General features: G+C 39.1%; 1 protein-coding gene and 1 pseudogene across 18 annotated transcripts in view; both read left to right on the top strand.

Moving 5' to 3' along the window:
- Ddr2 (discoidin domain receptor tyrosine kinase 2) overlaps positions 1-19,721 on the top strand; it is a 192,292-nt gene that overhangs the window by 8,040 nt on the left and 164,531 nt on the right. For 9 of the 17 annotated variants that reach the window (XM_087190868.1, XM_087190860.1, XM_087190858.1 and 6 more), the window contains one exon: positions 15,614-15,766. The exons of the other annotated variants lie outside the window; for them this stretch is intronic. The gene's annotated coding sequence lies outside the window, so the exon portion shown is untranslated. The remainder of the gene's footprint in view (positions 1-15,613; positions 15,767-19,721) is intronic. 17 annotated transcript variants of the gene reach the window in all.
- LOC147823932 (Rieske domain-containing protein pseudogene) lies at positions 11-15,607 on the top strand (annotated as a pseudogene). Its single transcript, XR_015443010.1, has one exon. The product of XR_015443010.1 is annotated as a Rieske domain-containing protein pseudogene (transcript).

Raw genomic sequence — 19,721 nt, 5'->3', positions numbered from 1 at the left:
GTAAGTTTGTAATTATGTTTTCAATTACATTGATTGATATTGGGTTGTTTAGAATTTTTAGGTCTTCTTCGTTCAACTTTGGTAATTCATATGTATCTAGGAATCTGTACATTTCTTCTGTTTTCCATCTTATTGGCCGATAGGTACTCAAAGTAAGTATTGATGATCCTCTGGATTTCTGCTGGGTCTGTTGTAATTTCACCCTTTTCATTCCTAATTGCATGGATTTGGGCCTTTTCTTTCCTTTTTCTGATAAGGTTGGCTAAGGGTTTATCAATTTTGTTGATTCTTTCAAAGAACCAACTCTTGGCTTCATTGATTTTTTGTATCGTTCTCTTAGTCTCAATTGCATTGATTTCTCCTCTGATCTTTATAATTTCCTCCCTTATATGAGCTTTGGGTTTGTCCTGCTCTTCTTTTTCTAGAAGCTTGAGGTTCAGCATCAGGTTGTTTAATTAGGTTCGCCCTGTTTTCCTATTATGCGTATTCACTGCTATGAATTTCCCTCCTAAGACTGCTTTCATTGTGTCCCAAAGATTCCGATATGTTGTATTGTCATTGTCATTTAATTAAAGGAACTGTCTGATTTCTTCTTTAATTTCCTCTGTGACCCATTGGTTATTCAGAAGTGTGTTGTTCAATTTCCACGTGTTTATGAAATTTGGGGAGTTTCTTTTGCTATTGATCTCCAGTTTCATCGCACTATGTTCTGATAATATACAGGGAATAACTTCAATTCCTTTGCACTTACCTAAATATGTTCTATGAGCGAGTATGTGGTCTGTTTTGGAGAATGACCCATGTGCAGCTGAAAAGAATGTGTATTCTGATTTGGTAGGGTGGAACACTCTGTAAACATGTTAAGTTCATTTGTTCAAGAGTTTCATTGAGTTCTAGTATTTCATTGCTTGTTTTTTGTCTAGTTGATCTATTTGTGACAGTGGAGTACTGAGGTCCCGCACTACTATTGTATTAGTGCTTAAATGATTTTTCATGTTGGTTAGTATTTGTTTTATACAGTTGGGCTCACTAGTGTTTGGTGCATATCTATTTATGATTGTCATCTCTTCCTCTTGGATTGTTCCCTTTACAAAGGTGTAGTGTCCTTATTTGTCTCTCTTAATCAGTGTTGGTTTGAAATCCACTTGGTCTGCAAAGAGTATAGCTGCTCCTGCTTTTTTCCAGGTTCCTGTAGCATGGAGTATTGTTTTCCACCTTTTAACTTTCAGCCTATGAGTTTCCTTTTGAATTAAGTGTGTTTCTTGTATGCAGCATATTGGTGGATTTTGCTTCTTGACCCATTCTGCCAGTCTATTTCTTTTGATTGGTGAGTTGAGACCATTAACATTGATGGTTATAACTTATATGTGTTGACTTATCCTTGTCATGACTTTTTCTTTTTGTTGGATTCTCTCCCTTTGCATTTAATTTCTTGTCGAGCCCAGTGGATTCATTCTTCTAGACTTCCTGGGGTTGTGATCCTTGTTGTCTTTTCCTAGGATTTTGTCTAAAATTCTTTGGAGTGCTGGTTTGGTATTCATGAAGTTCCTAAGATGCTCTTTGTCATGAAAGTATCTTATTTCATCATCAATTTTGAAAGATAGTTTTGCAGGGTACATCAGTCTGGGTTGGAGGCTGTTTTCCTTTAGGATTTGAAATACCTCACTCCAAGCTCTTTTTGCCTTGAGGGTTTGTGTTGAGAAGTCTGCTGTGATTCTGATAGGCTTTCCTTTGTATATGATTTGTTTCTTTTCTCTAACTGCTTGTAGAATTTTGTTCTTCTGTTAGGTTTCTGGAATCTTAACAATTATATGCCTATGTGTAGATTTTTTTTTGATCAAGGCTAGTTGGAGTCCTATGTGCCTTGCTTAACTGTATGTGAAGTTCTTTTCCCCTGCTTGGGAAAATTTCTGCCATCACTTCTGTGAGCAATTTTTTTTATGTCATCTGCATTCTCTCTTGTTTCTTGACTCCAATCTGTCTTATGGTTATTCTTCTTTGCATCATCTAGTAGTTGCTGGATTGATTTCTTGTGGTTTCTTACAATTTTAAAGCAATTTTTCTTTTCCTGGTCACTAATTGCAATTTTATCTTCTACATCTGAAATTCTGCCCTCATATAGTCTCATTCTGCTACACAGACTTTCGGTGGAGTTTTTAATGTCCTGGAAAGCTGTTTGCATCTGTTTCATGGATTCCATTTGTTTCCTATGCTGGGATTCCATCATGTTCCTCAACTTCACCATTTTTTTTTTATCTGTGTCCTCTCTATATTTATTAATCATGTCTTGCACTATGGGCACAATCTCTGCTGTTATGTGAGAAATTATTTCTGATTTCATCTTTTCCAGATCCTCTTTTGTTGCCAGTTCAGGGAGTCCAGGTGGTTGAGTATCAGTTTTCCATCTCATTTCCCTTTGGTGTTGCTGTAGATGATCTGGAAGTCTTGGTCTGAGGCTTGTTTATGTGTCTTCTCATTTTGCTGGGGGTGTGGGGGGGTGCTGCTGGCACCCGAGTGGCTCACCTCCTTTGTGCTGGGAGTGGTGATAGTTTGGCCCAGAAGTCTCCTCCTCTGCACTGGGAGCTGTGGCACATTGACCCGGAAGCCTCCTCTGCACTGGGAGCTGTGGTACATTGACCTGGAAGTGTCTTCTGCACTGGGAGCTCTGCCACATCAACCCGGAAGCCTCCTCTGTGCTGTGAGCTGTGGCACTTTGACCCGCAAGCCTCCTTATGCAGTGGGAGCTCTGTCACACTGCCCTGGAAGCCTCCTCTTCACTGGGAGGTGTGGCACATTGACTTGGAAGCCTCCTCTGTATTGGGAGCTGTGGCACATTGACCCAGAAGCCTCCTCTGCTCTGGGAGCTGTGGCACACTGACCTGGAAGCCTCCTTTGTGCTGGGAGCAGTGGTAGGCTGGCCCAGAAGCCTCCTACTCTGCACTGAGAGCTGTGGCATGTTGACCTGGAAGCATCCCCTGTATTGAGAGCTGTGGCTCGTTGACCCAGAAGCCTCCTCTGCACTGGGAGCTATAACACCTCGACCCGGAAGCCTCCTCTGTGCTGGGAGTGGGGGTAGGTTGTCCTGGAAGCCTCCCACTCTGCACTGGGAGCTGTAGAACATCAACCTGGAAGCTTTCTCTGTGCTGTGAGCTGTAGCACATCGACCTTGGTACCGGGAATTGAACTTAGGACCTTGCGCTTGCTAGGCAGGAGGCAGAACCACTGAGCTAAATCCCTGGCCTCTTGAGTGTTTTTATTTTAAGATAATTAATTTTGTTTTCCTGGTAAGTATTACCATGATATCATAAGGTTGAATAATATTATATCTCATAAAGTTACCTGAAACAGAAAAATTTTAAATTATTGAGAAAGATGAATTCAACAGGTTCACAGCAGATATTTGGAAATATTTTTGTCTCATTATTTAAACTATAACTATCATTTAAAGAATAGTCATTTAAATTGTTTTAGCTTAACAACATATAGATAGCCTCACTTAAAATCATCTTGTGGTAGAAAAAGTGATGGACCAAGAGTTAACAAGGTGAGATTCTGATTTTAATTTTTCCACCTACGAACAGTGGGACTTTGTGTGACTATTGTTGTAACCTCTTTGTATTTAAATTTTCTCATCTGTAAAGGGCATTACATAATTTCTACATTGTCCAGTTCAATTATGCTAATCACTGTCCTGAACGAGCACCCACACTACCTGTGAAGAAGTCTTGAGTCATTATGGTCTCCAGTTTACTGGTTACTCTAACCCAATACTCTCATAATGCCTTCCTTATTTTAGCTAAAACCCACTCATCTTTAAAGGACAGCTTAAATATCAGATCTTCCATCTAATCCAGAACTCATTTCTTGGAATCTCTAGTTCTTTTGGTTATGATCACTTGGTTTAGTAAGGACCATCTTAGATGGTCTCTATAACTTACTTTATATTATAATGCATAGGTGAGTGCTTACTGAGTTTCCAGTATATCTCTTACTATATCACATTAAGGACTTATATATCTATACAGTACTTTGATGTTGGGAAAATTCTTAGAGGGGAATAATTAAAGCCTATACACTAAAGTCTTTGAAGATATAAAGGAGCTCAATTAATTTTTATTAATATGGAGAATGATCTAGGCACTGGTCTTACTGTCAGAAGTACTGTGTTTAAATTCTGATTCCTATTAGTTGTGAAAGTTGAAGGAAGAATACAAATCTAGGGGAAAACTTATGTTTATACATGAACACTTGGGTGTGCATTGGACATATAGTACACACAGGACTAATTTATTTTATTTTAGAAAAAAAATATGATTATTCTAAGATAGTGATGATTAATCCTTTTAGGTTTCAAGATACAGTCCCAGATTTGATTTCTCCTGCTTTGATTATGGGCTGAACTGGTGTCTTTCTCCTGATCCTGCATTTCTTCATGGATGTGGCCAGGTCTTTGATAATAGAAGTATTTACCTTTTATCCCTACCTCTCCTACTGAGTGGTTTCTCTTCTACAAAACCTCCTTAATTAAAAAACTATATGAAAATTCTCAAACATGTAACATCAAACAATAAGCAAATTAACTTCTTCTTAGTGCCATGTTTAGAGGTAAAATTTTTTCTAAGCCTTTTTTCAGTCATTCTTTACCTAAGGGGTATCAAGTTGGGATGTGAGGTAGCCAGAATAATGGCTTTGCTAGTGGTGATGGAAACGGAAGTTCTTGAAGTAGGAGCTCTATGTGTCTGACACACTACCGGGTCGGCTTTGGTTACAAGTTGCTGATGGACAGATGATATGATTTTTGAAATTATTCACTAGTGTAGAAGTTAAAGATAGAATATCTTTAGGGTCTGATCTATGTTTAATCTGGGTTTGGGTCTGTTATATAAATGTAGTAGTATACAGAGAATGCCTGTTGCTGTACATGTGTTGAAAAAATTATTTTTAATAGCATCAAAGGTTCATAAATTCAGGAAAGTTAGATCTCAAATACAAATTCTGTAATAGGTAATTGTCAAAGGCAAATTGTCAAATTGTTTATTTCAATGAGGTATCATTTGTTAATTGGTAAATTGTCTATTTACTTCAAGATAGGGATAGAACTGCGGTGATATTGAACTTGGTACTAAGCGAGCATCTAATCCAATTACTAATAGAGTCAAGGATAGAACTATTGTGTTTTCCATTTTTATGCCTCAAGTTTCTGCATATAAATGAGTACTTGCTGGCATTTAACAAGTCAGATTCCAAATCAGACCTCTGGTCCTGGCACAAAAATGATATAGGCTGCCATGGCTGAATAGATTACCCTGCCCCACACCATGTGATGACTCAGTTTTCCCACCTGATCTTCTATTTCTAGATTGGTTTTTGTCTTAGTCTGGTTTGCATTTGGCATTTATACAATTGTAAACCCAAATGAGAAGACAGGTGCTGACATTGTGGGATGGCACTTGGCACTATTTGTATCAAAATGTCAAATTACAGAATTGAAGATACAACATTTTTTAAATTCTAGAAATCTTTAAAAATTATTCACTTATTTTTAAATTTTTCTTGCTAAGTCACTAAATTGCCAAAGCTAGGTTCAAATTTGCCATCCTCCTGTCTCAGCCTCCTAGAGTGATGGGATTATAGGTGTATACCACTACATGTGGCCAATTCTAGAAATCTTGTAAGCTGCAAGAATGCATTTGTACTTTCACATACACCTCATTAAAACTAAATTTGGGGTTTTCCGGTGGCCGCTGTCGTGATGTGTGCTTTCTGCAACTCGGAGCCCTTCTGTCCTCCTGGGCCTCGGTTCAGCGTTAGTTAACGATTAACTTCCAGAGCAGCTCATACCCAGGAATGAGAGGCCCAGTGCGCAAGTTCGCCCAGAGAACTGGGCAGCACCCTGGACTCGCAGCCTCAGGGCGGCCGGCGGGCTGTGTTTGACGCCCTTGCTCGGTCCTGTGCGCCCGACGCTGTCTCCTGGTCCCTGCTGGGCCTGAGTGCAGACCGACCTTACGGAGAGGTTCCCAACTGTCTGAAGTCACGCCAGAGCTGGAGACATCTTCGAAGTGACAGCCAGCTTGACCTGAGCGTTAGCTACGGGCAGGGCCTTCTCCAAACATTTGTGTTGTGGTAAAGCCTTGTCCCTCGCTACACCCTCTGTGGCCAGCCTTTCTCGTGCAGCACAGGGAAATTAACCCCCCGGCACCAAATCTTGCGGAGCTGAGATTCACATCCAGGTGGAGCTCACCTGTGATCACGGGTCTCTGCTGGCCAACGATAGGAAATTTCCAGGGCGGCCACATGACTATTAAATTATTAGCTAGCATGGAACCTGATGACTCTGTACAAAATCCTGCAGAAAAGGAATAGTCTTCTGTCTGTGTTGGCAGAGAAGCAGACATTAAAAAATCTGAAAGAATGACAGCTGTTGTCCATGATAGAGAAGTGGTCATTTTCTACCACAAAGGAGAATATCATGCTATGGATATTCACTGTTACCATTCAGGAGGACCTTTACATTTGGGAGAAATAGAGGATTTTGATGGACGACCATGTATAGTTTGCCCTTGGCATAAATACAAAATTACTTTGATAACAGGAGAAGGACTATACCAGACCATAAACCCTAAAGATCCATCAGCAAAACCCAAGTGGTGCTCTAAAGGAATAAAGCAAAGGATCCATACAGTGACAGTGGAAAATGGGAATATTTATGTGACTCTTTCTAAGGAACCTTTTAAGTGTGACTCTGATTATTATGCTACTGGACAATACAAAGTAATTCAAAGTTCTTCTAGATTAAAGTATGTATATGGCAGTGAAAAGTGTTGTGCATGTTTTATAACATTTTAGAATAACTTTGTTTCAATCCCAAAGATGAATTTTTTCAACATAGATACAAGTATTACTTATCTTTAAAGATGATATAGACCTGTGAAGTTTTAAAGCACAGGTACTTAGAATGTATATCATTCTAAGACTTACCATGAGGATAACAGAATACATTTCATCCAATCCTCTGGACTGATCAGAACCTGAGAGTTCTAAGTTTGGGATGTTCAATTTAAGAAGGATTCAGATAATTTAGAATAATCAAAATGAGAAACAAGTAGAAAGTATGATTTAGTAGGAGAAATTTTTAATAGAAAAAAGTCCCTTTATGAGGTAGCAAACTATTCTAGGAGTTTTAATAATGTAAAAAGTAAAAAGGATGAAACTTCATCACTTAATTTAAACACCCGTATTCTTCCATCCTTGTTTCATTGATACCTCCACAGATTCCACCTCTCCACTTGATTATTAGTTTTTACACTGTTAATGGTAAAATTCAAGTTTATGAGAATTTTCCTCTGAAGTGCAGTTTTTCCAAATACACAACAGATGTTTTATACTTAAAAATACTTCCAAAAAAAAGAGATGAATTTATGTGCTACACTTAACAATGAGAAACTCACTAATGTGCTGAAGGTCAGTTACTCCTTGGCTCAGTTTTTCTCTGGACAAGGAATATTCTTTTTTTAAAAATTTATTTATATATTAATTGGTACATTTTAGGTATACAATACGTTTACATTTATCATTGTGTGTTTGTACCTGAACCTGATGTATCTTAGTTCTTTTCCTCCCATTACCTATGTGCTCTTCACCCCCTCCACCCTTCCCTATTTACATAGACTTTGTTTCCATTTTTTTTTCTTTCTTATAATTTTTCCTTTCCTTTCTTCCCTTTCCCCTCCCTCTCCTGCCACCCCTCCACCTTTGGACCTTTTCCTATTTCAAATTATCAATTATTTGTTTTAATCATTTTCATCCTTATTTACACTTTCAGTTTCTCACACTAGAGGTACTATTCGGTATTTACACATGTGTCCTATTTATTTCACTTAAGAGTATGGCCTCAATATGCATCCATTTAACTATAAATGACTCTAGTTTCTCATTCTTTATGGCTGAGTAGTACTCCATTTTATAAAAAAAACCACATCTTCTTTATCCAGTTTCCAGTTGATGGGCATTTGGGCTGTTTCCAAACGGACAAGGAATATTCTTAAAGGAAGGCTCCCACAGCTGCTACCCAGCCACAAGACAAGTCTCCTGTTCAGTGAACCCGTGTCCTTTGTTTATATGAAATTTTCAAGTAAAAGTTTTGTGTTTTCTTTTTTAAAGAGAGAACTTTGTGCATGTGTGCACAGCTGTTTCCTATAAATGTTATAGGGAGGAGATATCTAGAATTTTGTTCCCATAGTTCACAGGCAGGGTTATTTGTTCAGTTGGTTTGCCTGGTTTCACTATGCTAGTTACTTGCGGCCAGTGCTGTTCTGGTTGCCTGTTGCCTGTTGTCTGCACCATCCTCCTTGTTAAGAATTTAGAATAACACACCATGTGTGAGTCACACAGAACTCAGCAGTATGTGTGTGGTAGGATGGAAGAGTAAATGGGACCAGGTAGGATGAGGACTGTTTGGTAACAGTAGAGCCTGGTCTCAAGGCACAGTGATCTTCATGATGTAGGCCTGAGTGAAGAGGCCAGACCTAATACTTAGCATTCGGAGGGGCCCACCTGGACTTTTCCCCTGGTTATTAGAGTTAGTAAGTGAATAAGGTATGTAACAAATTCTACCCACAGGGCCCTTTGCTTCATAGTACCGAATTTCCTTTTCTGTTGGATTATGGGTATATGAGAAAATACATTTGTTACTCATTTCTCAGACCACTAATAAACCAGGTTTGGGCTTTTTATAAATAGAAGCAGCATCACTAGGCACAGAACATGGGCCATATGTGGGGTGAGTTCATCCCAGCCTAGTTTTTGTCAGGTGCTAATTCTTAAATGACCACTAAGGTCTTATCACATGTCCAGAATTTCAGTGCATGGGAGAAACCAAAGTACCTTCAAGAGGCAAAAACTACGACCCTAGTTTGCAGTGCCAATTACAGAAGCATTTTTTTCTCAGGAGCAAATGGCAATAATGACTAATATGGACTTGATTTCTGGTTCTAATATTTGTCTTTAAATCTGGAAACTTGAAAACAAAAAAGGTCCCATTGCTGAGTGAGGTGGTATGTGCTGGTAGTCCCAGCTACTCGGAGTCTGAAGCAGAAGGTTCACTTGACCCTGGAGCTCAAGGCCAGCATGAGTAACATAACAAGAGCCCATCTCTTAAAAGAACGTCACATCAGCATATCTTGTCTTCAAGTATAGAAGTCTTATCAGATTTGTAAATATTTTGTTTTATAAATTTATGACATCTATGATTGTGACTCCTTCACAACTTTACAATTGAGTAATAAAAAATTCATAGGCAGACTCAAACTACAGCCTGTAGATATACAATAAATGTCCTTTGACTATCTCTGAAAAAAATATGTAGTATGTGGCCAGGTGACCCTGTGGTAGATGAAATCAAATGATGTGTCTGCTGGGAAGGAGGTCAGGAAGGGTAGGGTTCTTGATAGGGTTCTTTCCTCCCAGCTAGACACTCAAAACTAATCTTTAATAAAAGCATGAATTGTAAATATGCTTGGAGTATAAACCACAGTGTAAACTGTCACCCACCAGAGTGAATTTTCTAGCTCATGAAAAATACTATATAGTAACATATAATCTACATCAAGATTTTATTTTCTCAAACAAATAAGTACTACAGAATGACATTTAGTAGTAGCTGTAGTTGTACTTCCCCTTCTTTATTAAATCAGAGCATACATATATGTGTACTGATTTCCTAGTTTTGTCAGATGAAACATGTCATTAGATACGGAATGCTTAAGCTCTTGTCAGTGCTATTTGTGTTCATATTTGCTCATTCATTTCAGCTGACCGGTCAAACACCGAGGGTAAAACCTGGATCTTGTTACTCTGCTCATTAGCAGGAAGCTTGGGATGATAGGAAATGTCTGGCTTCTCTGGCAGTGACCTGTAAGGTTTGCTTTGATTTCACCTTTGGGAAACATTGGCTCTGAGAGCACTGGCTCCAAAAAGGCTTTTCTAGAATTTTCACTTTCTCTGTTTTGCCTTATGACTTCCTCTTCTTCAGAAATCTTCTTTATCTTCTCCAGCACAGCATTAACACAGATTGTCTGTATAATTAAGACGTGTGCGAAAATTAAGGTTTCTTTTAAACTGCTGACAACCACAGAGTAATCAATAAATGTTAATCTACATATTCTCATAAAAAAACTAAATTTGGGCTTGGTATTTTTCAGAATAGCTTTTATAATGTGCCCTCTTTCCTTTAAATTTTATTAATAATTCAAATTAAAAATCATGACGACTTCAGAGTGATCAGTGTTTATTGCATATCAAGGTTAAATGAAGTGCTCTATAAATGAAATCTTATTGAAACCTCATAATGCTTGTGTGTGGTTTATATTATTCCTATGAAGACACAAGACCCTCATAAATAAGAGGCCAACCCCAATGGCAAGTAAGTGGGATTGCCAGAACTGTAACCTTAGCTTTCTAATTACAATAGGACAGCAACCTGCCCCCCCCATACTGGGAATCTAATCCAGGACCTTCACATTAAGCTACATCACAAGCCCTTTTGTTTATTTTGAGATAAAGTCTTGCTAAGTTGCTAAATTTCCCCCACTAAAGAAATACATGAAATGATGTTCAACATATCTGGCCATTAGAGAAATGCCAATTAAAGCAGCACTAAAATTCTATCCTACTCCAGAAAGAATGGATATCAATAAACCAAATAATAACAAATGTTGGCAGGGCTATGGGAGAAAAGGAACCCTTCTACATTGTTTGTGGAAATGTAAACTAATACAATCACTGTGGAAATCAATGTGGGGATTCCTCAACAATTGAAACTAGAAATTCCATTCAACCCAGCTCTTCTTTCTAGGAATCTTCCCCAAAGACTTAAAGGCATCATATTAAAATGATACATACATACCCATGTTTGTAGCAGCACAATTCATAAAAGCTGAATCTTGGAAATGGTCTATATGTCCATGAACAGATGAATGGATAAATAAAATGTAGTATTTACACACAATTGAATACCACTCTGCCATAAAGCAGGATTATCAGGTCGTTTGTAGGAAAATGGATGCACTTGAGACCATTAAATGAAATAATTCAGCGAAAACCAAACATTTCATGGTTTCTCTTATATGAGAAATTAAAATATAAATAAAGAGCAAAATAAAAGATAAATAATAGGAATTAGGGAACAAATCCTTAGGATACAAGAATGGATTAATTTATTTTAAACCATCATGGTTCTCAAAGCACCCACAGTTACAAACTAGGAGATGAGAGATGGAGGGAGGAGGAGGAAGAGAAGAGGAAGGGTCTAAAAAAGAATAGAGATGTGTTATGTACATGTGCCAACTCCCCATGAAGAAGGTAATCATTATGTACTTCAAACATGTACTAATAAAAAATAAAAATTGAAAAAAATTGCTCAGGCTAGGCTTGAACTTGCAATCCTCCTGCTTCAGTCTCTAGAGTGCTGGGATTACAGATGTGTACTACCATCTCCAGGTCTTACCCTCTTTGGTTATTCTCCATGTACCTTCATTATATATTGTGGATCTCTCTTTTACTGCAAATAGACACAAAGGTTTTAAAATCATCCCCTTATATGCCTTTCTGGACCTGTGGGTCTCAAACTTTAGTGTGTTTCAGAATCACCTGAATTTTTTTTTAATGCAGATTCGAGGCTGCACTCCAGACTAAGGAATTTTCTGGGCGGTGTCCAGGGGACCTGTGTTTGTTTTAGCCACCTCCCTCAGATGATTCTGGTGCAGATCCACTCTGACCACATTTTGAGTAAAGTTGCATTTAACTAACTATGGGTGCTTTGAAAACCATGATTGTTTAAGATAAATTAATCCATCCTTGTATCCTAAGGACTTGCTTACTAAATCTTTATTGAATAATTAAGAGAATGAATGAGGGAAAGCAATTGTCAAGGGAGAATGTGTTCTTGGGAAGAATACTCATTTGGCCAGACCCTCGGAAAGTTTCAAGATGCATGTTTAAATATCATTTAATATTCCCAGTCTAGACTTTCCCTTCTGGAGGCCAAGTGTCGCAAGGAGTCTATGGGAAGGTGGACGAAAGCACAGCTCTGTTTATAAGAAGAAGAATGAAAATCCTCTGGCCCTGCAGGATGAGATAAAATTAATCTCCCCCTTTCCTAAAACTAAGGTTAAATAAAGTAGAAAGATTGAAATGTTTTGAAGCCCAGAAATGGGGCTAGTTTCCTTAGTTTTTGACAAGTTTTCTGCTTAACTTACAGTTCTAAGGTTAATATAGATTCCTTTTATTCAGCAAGAATTTTTTTGAATGGGTAATGGTTTAGATCTAAAATGTCTTCTTAAAATCTTATGTGTTGGATCATGGGGGTACTGTATCCACCAGTGGCTTAATCCATTCCTAAATTCTTAGCTGAATGTTTTGGTAGGAGGTGAGGCCCAGACAAGCTGGAAGGGTGTATTCTTATCCCTGGCTTCTTCCTTCTCTGCTGCCTGGCCTCTACGTGGTAAGTAGTTTTCCTCTGGTGGTCCCTTCTACCATGCTGTTTCTGCCTTGGGGCAATCTTGTTATGGACTTATCCCTCTGATATCATGAAATCATGAGTCACAATAAATGTCTCTTTTAAGTTGAGGGTATTGAGTATTTTGTCCCCGTGACGGGAAAGTGACTAATACAGATTGTTTATTAAATGCCTTGCATCTGATAAAGCATAATATTTTCCCTTCTTGAACTTATTAGGAATTAGAATATTCAGAAGCCAATAAAAAAAAGCAATGCATGTAAACCTGGAGCTAATTGCTCAATGTTGGCAAGAGTAGGAGTGTGTGGAAGTGTTTGTGTCATCAGGGGCCCAGGGGCAGAGACAGGAAAGTAAGAACTAGAAGGAATTGAACAGGCGGGAAGCAGAGAGTAATAGTGCAGAGGCTTGGCAGTCAGTCCACTGTACCTGGGACAGCTCATGGTGGAAGATGAGCCTGTCTTGGTAGGAAACGCCCTGAGGAGTGTGGATTGCATTACATTGCATAAATGTGTTTTATGAAATCATGAGAGGCTACAACAGCATGTAAGGCAAATTGCAGGGGAGAAGGAATCAAGTCGGGGGGACTCATTAAAAAGCTGCTAGTTTTGGACCAGGGTGGTGAAGTGTACAAGGAAAAGCTAGAGCAGATATAGAAGGACACTGACAAGATGATATCACCACCAGTGTTGGACAGAAGCAGAGCAGAACTCACATGTTAGCTTCTGTGCAGTATATGAGAATCTAAAAATGAATTTTTCCACAAGAAGCCTAGGTTGAAGAAGAGTGCCTTGAGATTACAGGGATCCCAAGTCAAAAGGTTTCACGAAGTTGTCTCACGCTTGCTGGCAGAACAAATGGCTCTGCAAAGGTGGGGACTGTCTGTTCCTTTGTCTCTGGCTTCCTTCTTGGTCCTCACAGTGAGGACCACTCAATAGGGGCACTTTTGATGGGGCCTCCAAAGGAAATCTTCCTAATGAGACTGAGGTGGTGTTTCCCAATATACAACTCTTGGACACTTGTGGGGTTTTAATAGATAAGAACAAGGGTGGGGTATGGGCCAGAGTTCTGTAGTCAAGTAAATTTGGAAAATGTCATTAGAGAATTGAGCCAGCTGCAAGACTTCCCAGGGTGTTTCATAGGGTAATCAAAATATAGACTATCTAAGAGAGGGGAAGCTTGCAGCACTCTTTGTGCTTATTGGACCATGGGACCCTTTTTAGAGGAAACACCTTGAGGGAAGAGAAATGTTTGTAGAAATTAGGGCCTGGAGAACTTGTCTTAAAAATACTGCATTAGAGGTTGGCATTGTAATGAAAAGAAATAATAGCTTGGGATTTGGGTCTGGAATTTATTGCTAACTGGTGATATGGGACAAGTCATTGACCCCTGTTTGGCTGCAGTTTCTACAGATTTTATACTAATAGTGGATGAGTTGTTTTTTTTTTAATTTGGTACTGAGGATTGAACTTGGAGCCTTGCACTTGTGAGGCAGGCAGTGGAACCACTAAGCTAAATCCCTGGCCCATAGTGGATGAGTTCTTATGTCTCTTTCACTCAGAAAAAGATCTGAGATCATGCGTATATTCAAAAGAGGAAAATAATCTGCTTTTTCTACTCTGCAATAACAGGTGGTAGCAGCAAGGAGGAAAGGGGGAATGGACAGTGACAAGTGGGTGAATAAGATGTGATTTGATCTCCCAAGCTTATCATATGGCTGGGCACAGCTATAGTGCTGGATTGATGTAACCAAGATAAATGAAGAAGTCTGTAGTTTGTGCGAGGGTGATGCTAATTCTCAATGATCATTTAACCTATCTAGTGTCAGTTTTGTTACTTAGAAGTTGTGAGGCCTTGGATAAGTCAGTTAACCTTCACAGTTTGGGGTTTCTTCATATTTGAAATAAGGAAGTTGGATTAGATCAGGGATTCCTGATGCTTTGTGAGGAAGAAGTATTTCTAGATTGTACCAAGTACCTGGAAGGCGGTAAAGGAAACAAAGATGTTCTCCCACTACCCAGTGCCAGTAAGATTCTATCTTCAGCTTGTTTTGCCAAGATCATCTTACCTGTGTCACACTTCCATGATTGCCTTCATGTAGTGGAAACTCAAATATCTATGCACAACACCAAACTCTTTGAATGCCAGATTCAAATGTCTACCTCTCTGCTGGTGATGTCTACCTTTTTCTACTCTAAGGAAATCACATTCCTTATGTTCAAAACCAAAGACTGTTCACAATCTTCCTTTACAAATGAATTTTTTCTTTGGAAGCAATAATATGTCTGTCTGTAATTGTCACCTGAAGGCTCTATTCTCCAAATTATTAAACAATAAGTTATCCTTGAGGCTGAGAGTACAGTGCAGTGGTAGAGCACTTGCCTAGCATGTGTGAGGTCCTGGACTTGATCACCCAAACTGAAAAAAAGAAAAGAGAGAGAGAGAGAGAGAGAATCAGTAAATATCTTCCTCTGAATAGATTTTCTCTAAGTTCTGTGGACCTGCAAATACAAACCACACCAAGCTATGTAATTTCAGAGGCATACTGGAAAGTTGAAACAAAAATGCAGGCAGTGTTGGTGCCCATTTTCCTGGCATGGGGAGGTGGAAAGGAGAAAAGCAGACTTGTGCCTCTTGATCGTGAGTGAGACAGATGACAAACACTTTCGGTTGGGAAAAAATTTCTCAGCCATCTATACTTGCCTTAGTCTCCTTCATCAACAGACTTTCAAAGAGACTAGATAATCAGAGTCCCCTGAAAAGCCAGCGTAGTCCAGGGCACAAGATCAGTCCCACATCTCATTTCTGTTCATAGAACAATTAAAAAGCTGGAGATGTAGCTGTGTGAAACCTCTGGGTTCAATCTTTAATATTGCAAAAAAAAAAAATCTCAACTTTAATTTGTACGTCAGTAACTATCAGGAGATATAAACAAACTTCCTCTGAGGTTCTCTGGAATGTGCCCAGTCCCTCGGGGCTTGGTGTTCTTGGAAGTTTTGTTGTGTAGTTGTGGACAAGACTGCCAGGGAGGAGTGAATGAAGCAAAACTTTATAATAAAGTATAATAAAGTTTTGCTTTCTCTCTTTTCCTTCTCTATAAAGGGTGATCTTCAGGTGGCCTGGGGTTCAATGCTCTAGAACATTCTGAAGCTGTGCCTTGAATTATTTTAAAGAAGCTGAAAAAATTGAAGAGAAACAGAGGCCAGCTGAGTTTTGAGGATCCTGCTGCACGGAGAATGTTCTGCACCTATTGATGTAAGTAGGGCCAGTCGCTGAACTGTCACCACGTGAGTTGCAGGTGGTGGCAGGAGAGGTGTGGATCCCTTTGAAGCTTTCATTCATCATGGCAAGGTGTCAGGGGGGTTGTTGAGCGGTTGGCTTGGTGCCTAGAACCAACATCAAATGAGGAAACAGCGTGTTTGATTATATAGAAAACTTGATGCCAGTTAACTCTTTCTGCTTTTGGTGATTTGGTTGTGACTATCCCTGTGTTAGAAGCCAGTCTTGGGTGTCCCAGCTAAGGATGTCGTCCACAGCTCTGAGTGACCCAGGGTATCTGACCTCTTGCTGAGACTTCTCCATCTCTACCAGACCCATTGGAATCTCTGGGGTTCCTGGATGAATGCGTGTTTTCTAATATGACAATCTCATCAAAATTGTTTTATGAGTTGTATTCCACCAGCAATAATTTGAAGTGAGTTACAGAACAATACTGACTAAAACTACCAAAGCCAGGATAATAGGATAAGAGTCTGTGATAAAATTTGGAGGAGTACATGCACAAGAACACTGAGTCCTGTAGATTAGTACAGCCCTAAGCTGACATGGGCAAAGTGAGGAGCATGCTCTGTTACAGAGCTTTTGTTAGGAAATCAGGAAGCATTCCAACATATCAAGGTGGCCTATCATAGGTGAATTTTAGTCCAAATAGAACTTGATTTATGCTTTGGAAGACTCTTATCCTATCAGTGAATGCAATACTGTAGCAATATCATGCATCTGAGACCATCCTAGCTTGGAGAAAATTGAAATCAGAGACTATTTCTTTCAGGCTTGCATCTCTAGCACTTAGCACAAGGTCTGGCACATGGAAGGTGCTTAGTGAGAACCCGCTGACTCAGCTTAGATCTGATCATATCTCTCACAGCTTCTGCAGTACTCACTGAGAGAGTGAATAACTGAGCAATGTGGATGTGTGAAGGGCTGTGAGAGATGGGTGGTTATTGGATATGGGTACGTGGTAAAGTAGTATTTTTCACATTCTCCAGGAAGATTTTTTCTCACTATCACAATGCTCCTTGGATTAGATACGGCTTTTTGTTTATTATCTAGGGAAATCACCATTACTCCTTAGCCTCCTTGTGGTGAAAAGTCATAGTTTAATTCATAGCTTTAAAGGAGAGGACAACTTGCCTTGAAATTTTCTTTTTCATCATTTCTTCTCTCCTTCCCTCCCTTCTTTCCCCTCCTTTCCCCCCTACCTTTCTTTTGTTCCATCCCTCCTTTCTTCCTTTCCTTCCATCCTTCCTCTCCCCTCCCTGCTTCTCCTCTTCCCTCCCCTCCCTCCCCTCCCTTCCTTCCTTCCTGTGACAGACTCCTGGTATTGGAGAACTAAGAGGTCTTAACAAGAGCCTTCACGACATACATTTCAGAATAAATAGCTCAGAGCTGTGCTTAACTGCTAATCAGAAGTTATTGCAGGGTTTCTGTTACATTAGGTTTCTCAAACTTTATTAGTCTATGAGTCATTTTGCTTTACCTTTCAGAAACTGTGATTGTGGTCTTTTTCTTCCTCTGCCTTCTCATCTTAAACAACTATTTCCAGAGTCATTATTTCAATGTCCATGGCATGTGCTGTGCATATGTTTGTCCGGTGAAGCACGATGTGGTGCCCTCCCTACCCCAGTCTCATAGCAGGACAGCTGAAGCTACCTCAGGTGTGTAGACTCCCCCAGGCAAGAGTCCTGCTGGTCACCAATCCAGGCTCCTTCTTTTGAGGGGAATGATGAGACCACTTTAGTCTGTTTAGAAGTTTAACAGTTCTCAGTTTCTTGCTTTCTTATTAATAGGATGACCGAGTAGTTTAGCACCCAAACTGGAACATGTGGGCTGGAAAGGGAGAGCTATTAACAGGTAATCTGAAACACAAGATGCAATATATATATTATTAGGATAGAGTTAAGGATACTTTGTATCTCTCATGAAATCTCACCATCTCTCTGAAGCCAGCTGAACTCCCCTATATCATAGCAGGTGCCAGTGGCATCATTTCTAATTGGAGCATCATGTGAGGAGTGCTGGAGAACATGGACTCTGTTGTAGGACAGACTTGATTTGGAATTCCCACTCTGCCCATGTTAGCTGCGCTACCTTGGGGAACTTAGTAAGCACCTCTAAACCTTAGTTTCCTTATTTGTAAATGGAAGCAACAATATGTCTGTCTGTAATTGTCACCTGAAGGCTCTATTCCCCAAATTATTAAACAATAAGTTATCTTTGAGGCTGACAGTACAGCACAGTGGTAGAGCACTTTACTCTCCTGCTTTTCAAAGAGCTTGTATCTTCAAGGCATACAGAGAGGAAGTTAAATACAGCCTTGGAGGTGAAAGTCCCTGAATTCCAGTCCGTTGTTTGCTTAGGGGATAGGGAGTTCCTGCATAGATTTTATGGCACTGAGTATTACTCATAAGCCAGCAGGGACCGTTTCACCTTTGCATGTCACAGCTCCCAGGGGAGATCACGGAGACTACTGACAGAACCATGGCGCAGGCAGCCTTCCAGCCTTCCTCTGCTGCCCTTCCCTCTTCTTTCTTTCCCTCTTTCTTCCACCTCCCCACTTTCTGATTCTCATTGTGATTCTTCCACCTTATCCTCTCTCTCTTTCTCTCATTCTATTTTCTGTTTTAGTTTATGTTTTATATTTTTTCAGATTCATGTATTTGTAAGTCTTTATCAAGTTGATTATACATGCAAATTAACAGCTAGACTAACAACCCCCATACACACACACACACACACACACACACAACCAATTAAAATAACTTGAGGTAGAATTTAAAATACTTTCTCCATGGTGGATTACAATAACATTTTTCTTCTCTCTTTTTTTCCTATTATCTGTCTTTTATTTTGCACTTTATTTATATATTGGGCTTTTCATATAAGAGAAACTATGCAATATTGAAACTTGTGTATCTGATTCACTTCATTTAACAACATGGTCTCAAGTTGCATCAATTTTCTTACAAATGACTCAAGCTTATCCTTCTTAATGGCAGAGTAGTACTCCATTTGTATAAATAATACATTTTCTTTATCTGTTCAATTATTGATGGAGATATAGCCTATTTCCGAGATTTAGCTCTTATAAATTATACTGCTATAAACATGGGTATGCATACATCACTGTGATATGATGTATTCAAATTTTTCAGGAAGATACCTAGAAGGGAAATAGCTGGGTCAAATGGAATTTCTAGTTTTAGTTTTTTGAGGAATCTCTATACTAATTTCCATAGTGGTTGTACTAGTTTACACTCACACCAACAATGAAATGGGTTCTTTTTTTCTGTACAGCCGCTCCAGCTTTTTTTCTTGGTTGATTTCTTGAGGATAGCCATTATTTCTGGAGTAAAATGGAATATCAATATTATTTTAGTTTGCATTTCTTTAATGCATTTCTTTTTTATTTTATTTTATTTTTTGTATATCCTTTTATTGGCACATTTTTGGTGTACAATATAATGACATTCATCATTGGAGATATGCACCTTTACATACTCTCTTGGTTCTTGTTTTTTCCTCCTTACTCTGCCCTCACTTCAACCCCTCCATCCCTCCCTATTTACAAAGACTTTGTTTCCATTTTTTCATTTTCTCATATTAATTCCATTCCCTTCTTTCCTTTCCCCTACCCCTCCCACTTCCTCCTCTCCTTTGTCCCTTTTCTTCCTATTTCACATTATCTATTACACCTTTTAGTCCTTACTTACATTTTCAGTTTCTCACACTAGAGAAGCTATTCAGTATTTACACATGTGTGTCCTATTTATTTCACTTAAGAGTATCACCTCAATGTGCATCCATTTAGCAATAAATGTCTCTAATTTCTCATTTTTGATGGCTGAGTAGTACTCCACTTTATAAAAAACCACATTTTCTTTATCCAGTCTCCAGTTGATGGGCATTTGGGCTGTTTCCAAGTTATAGC

Source organism: Heterocephalus glaber, unplaced genomic scaffold (assembly GCF_053883595.1).
Source record: "Heterocephalus glaber isolate CG9 unplaced genomic scaffold, H.glaber_assembly_v1.0 deba00001561, whole genome shotgun sequence".
Lineage (NCBI taxonomy): Eukaryota > Metazoa > Chordata > Mammalia > Rodentia > Bathyergidae > Heterocephalus > Heterocephalus glaber.
The sequence above is the reverse complement of the archived record's forward strand: the minus strand, read 5'-3'. Positions and strand labels throughout refer to the sequence as shown.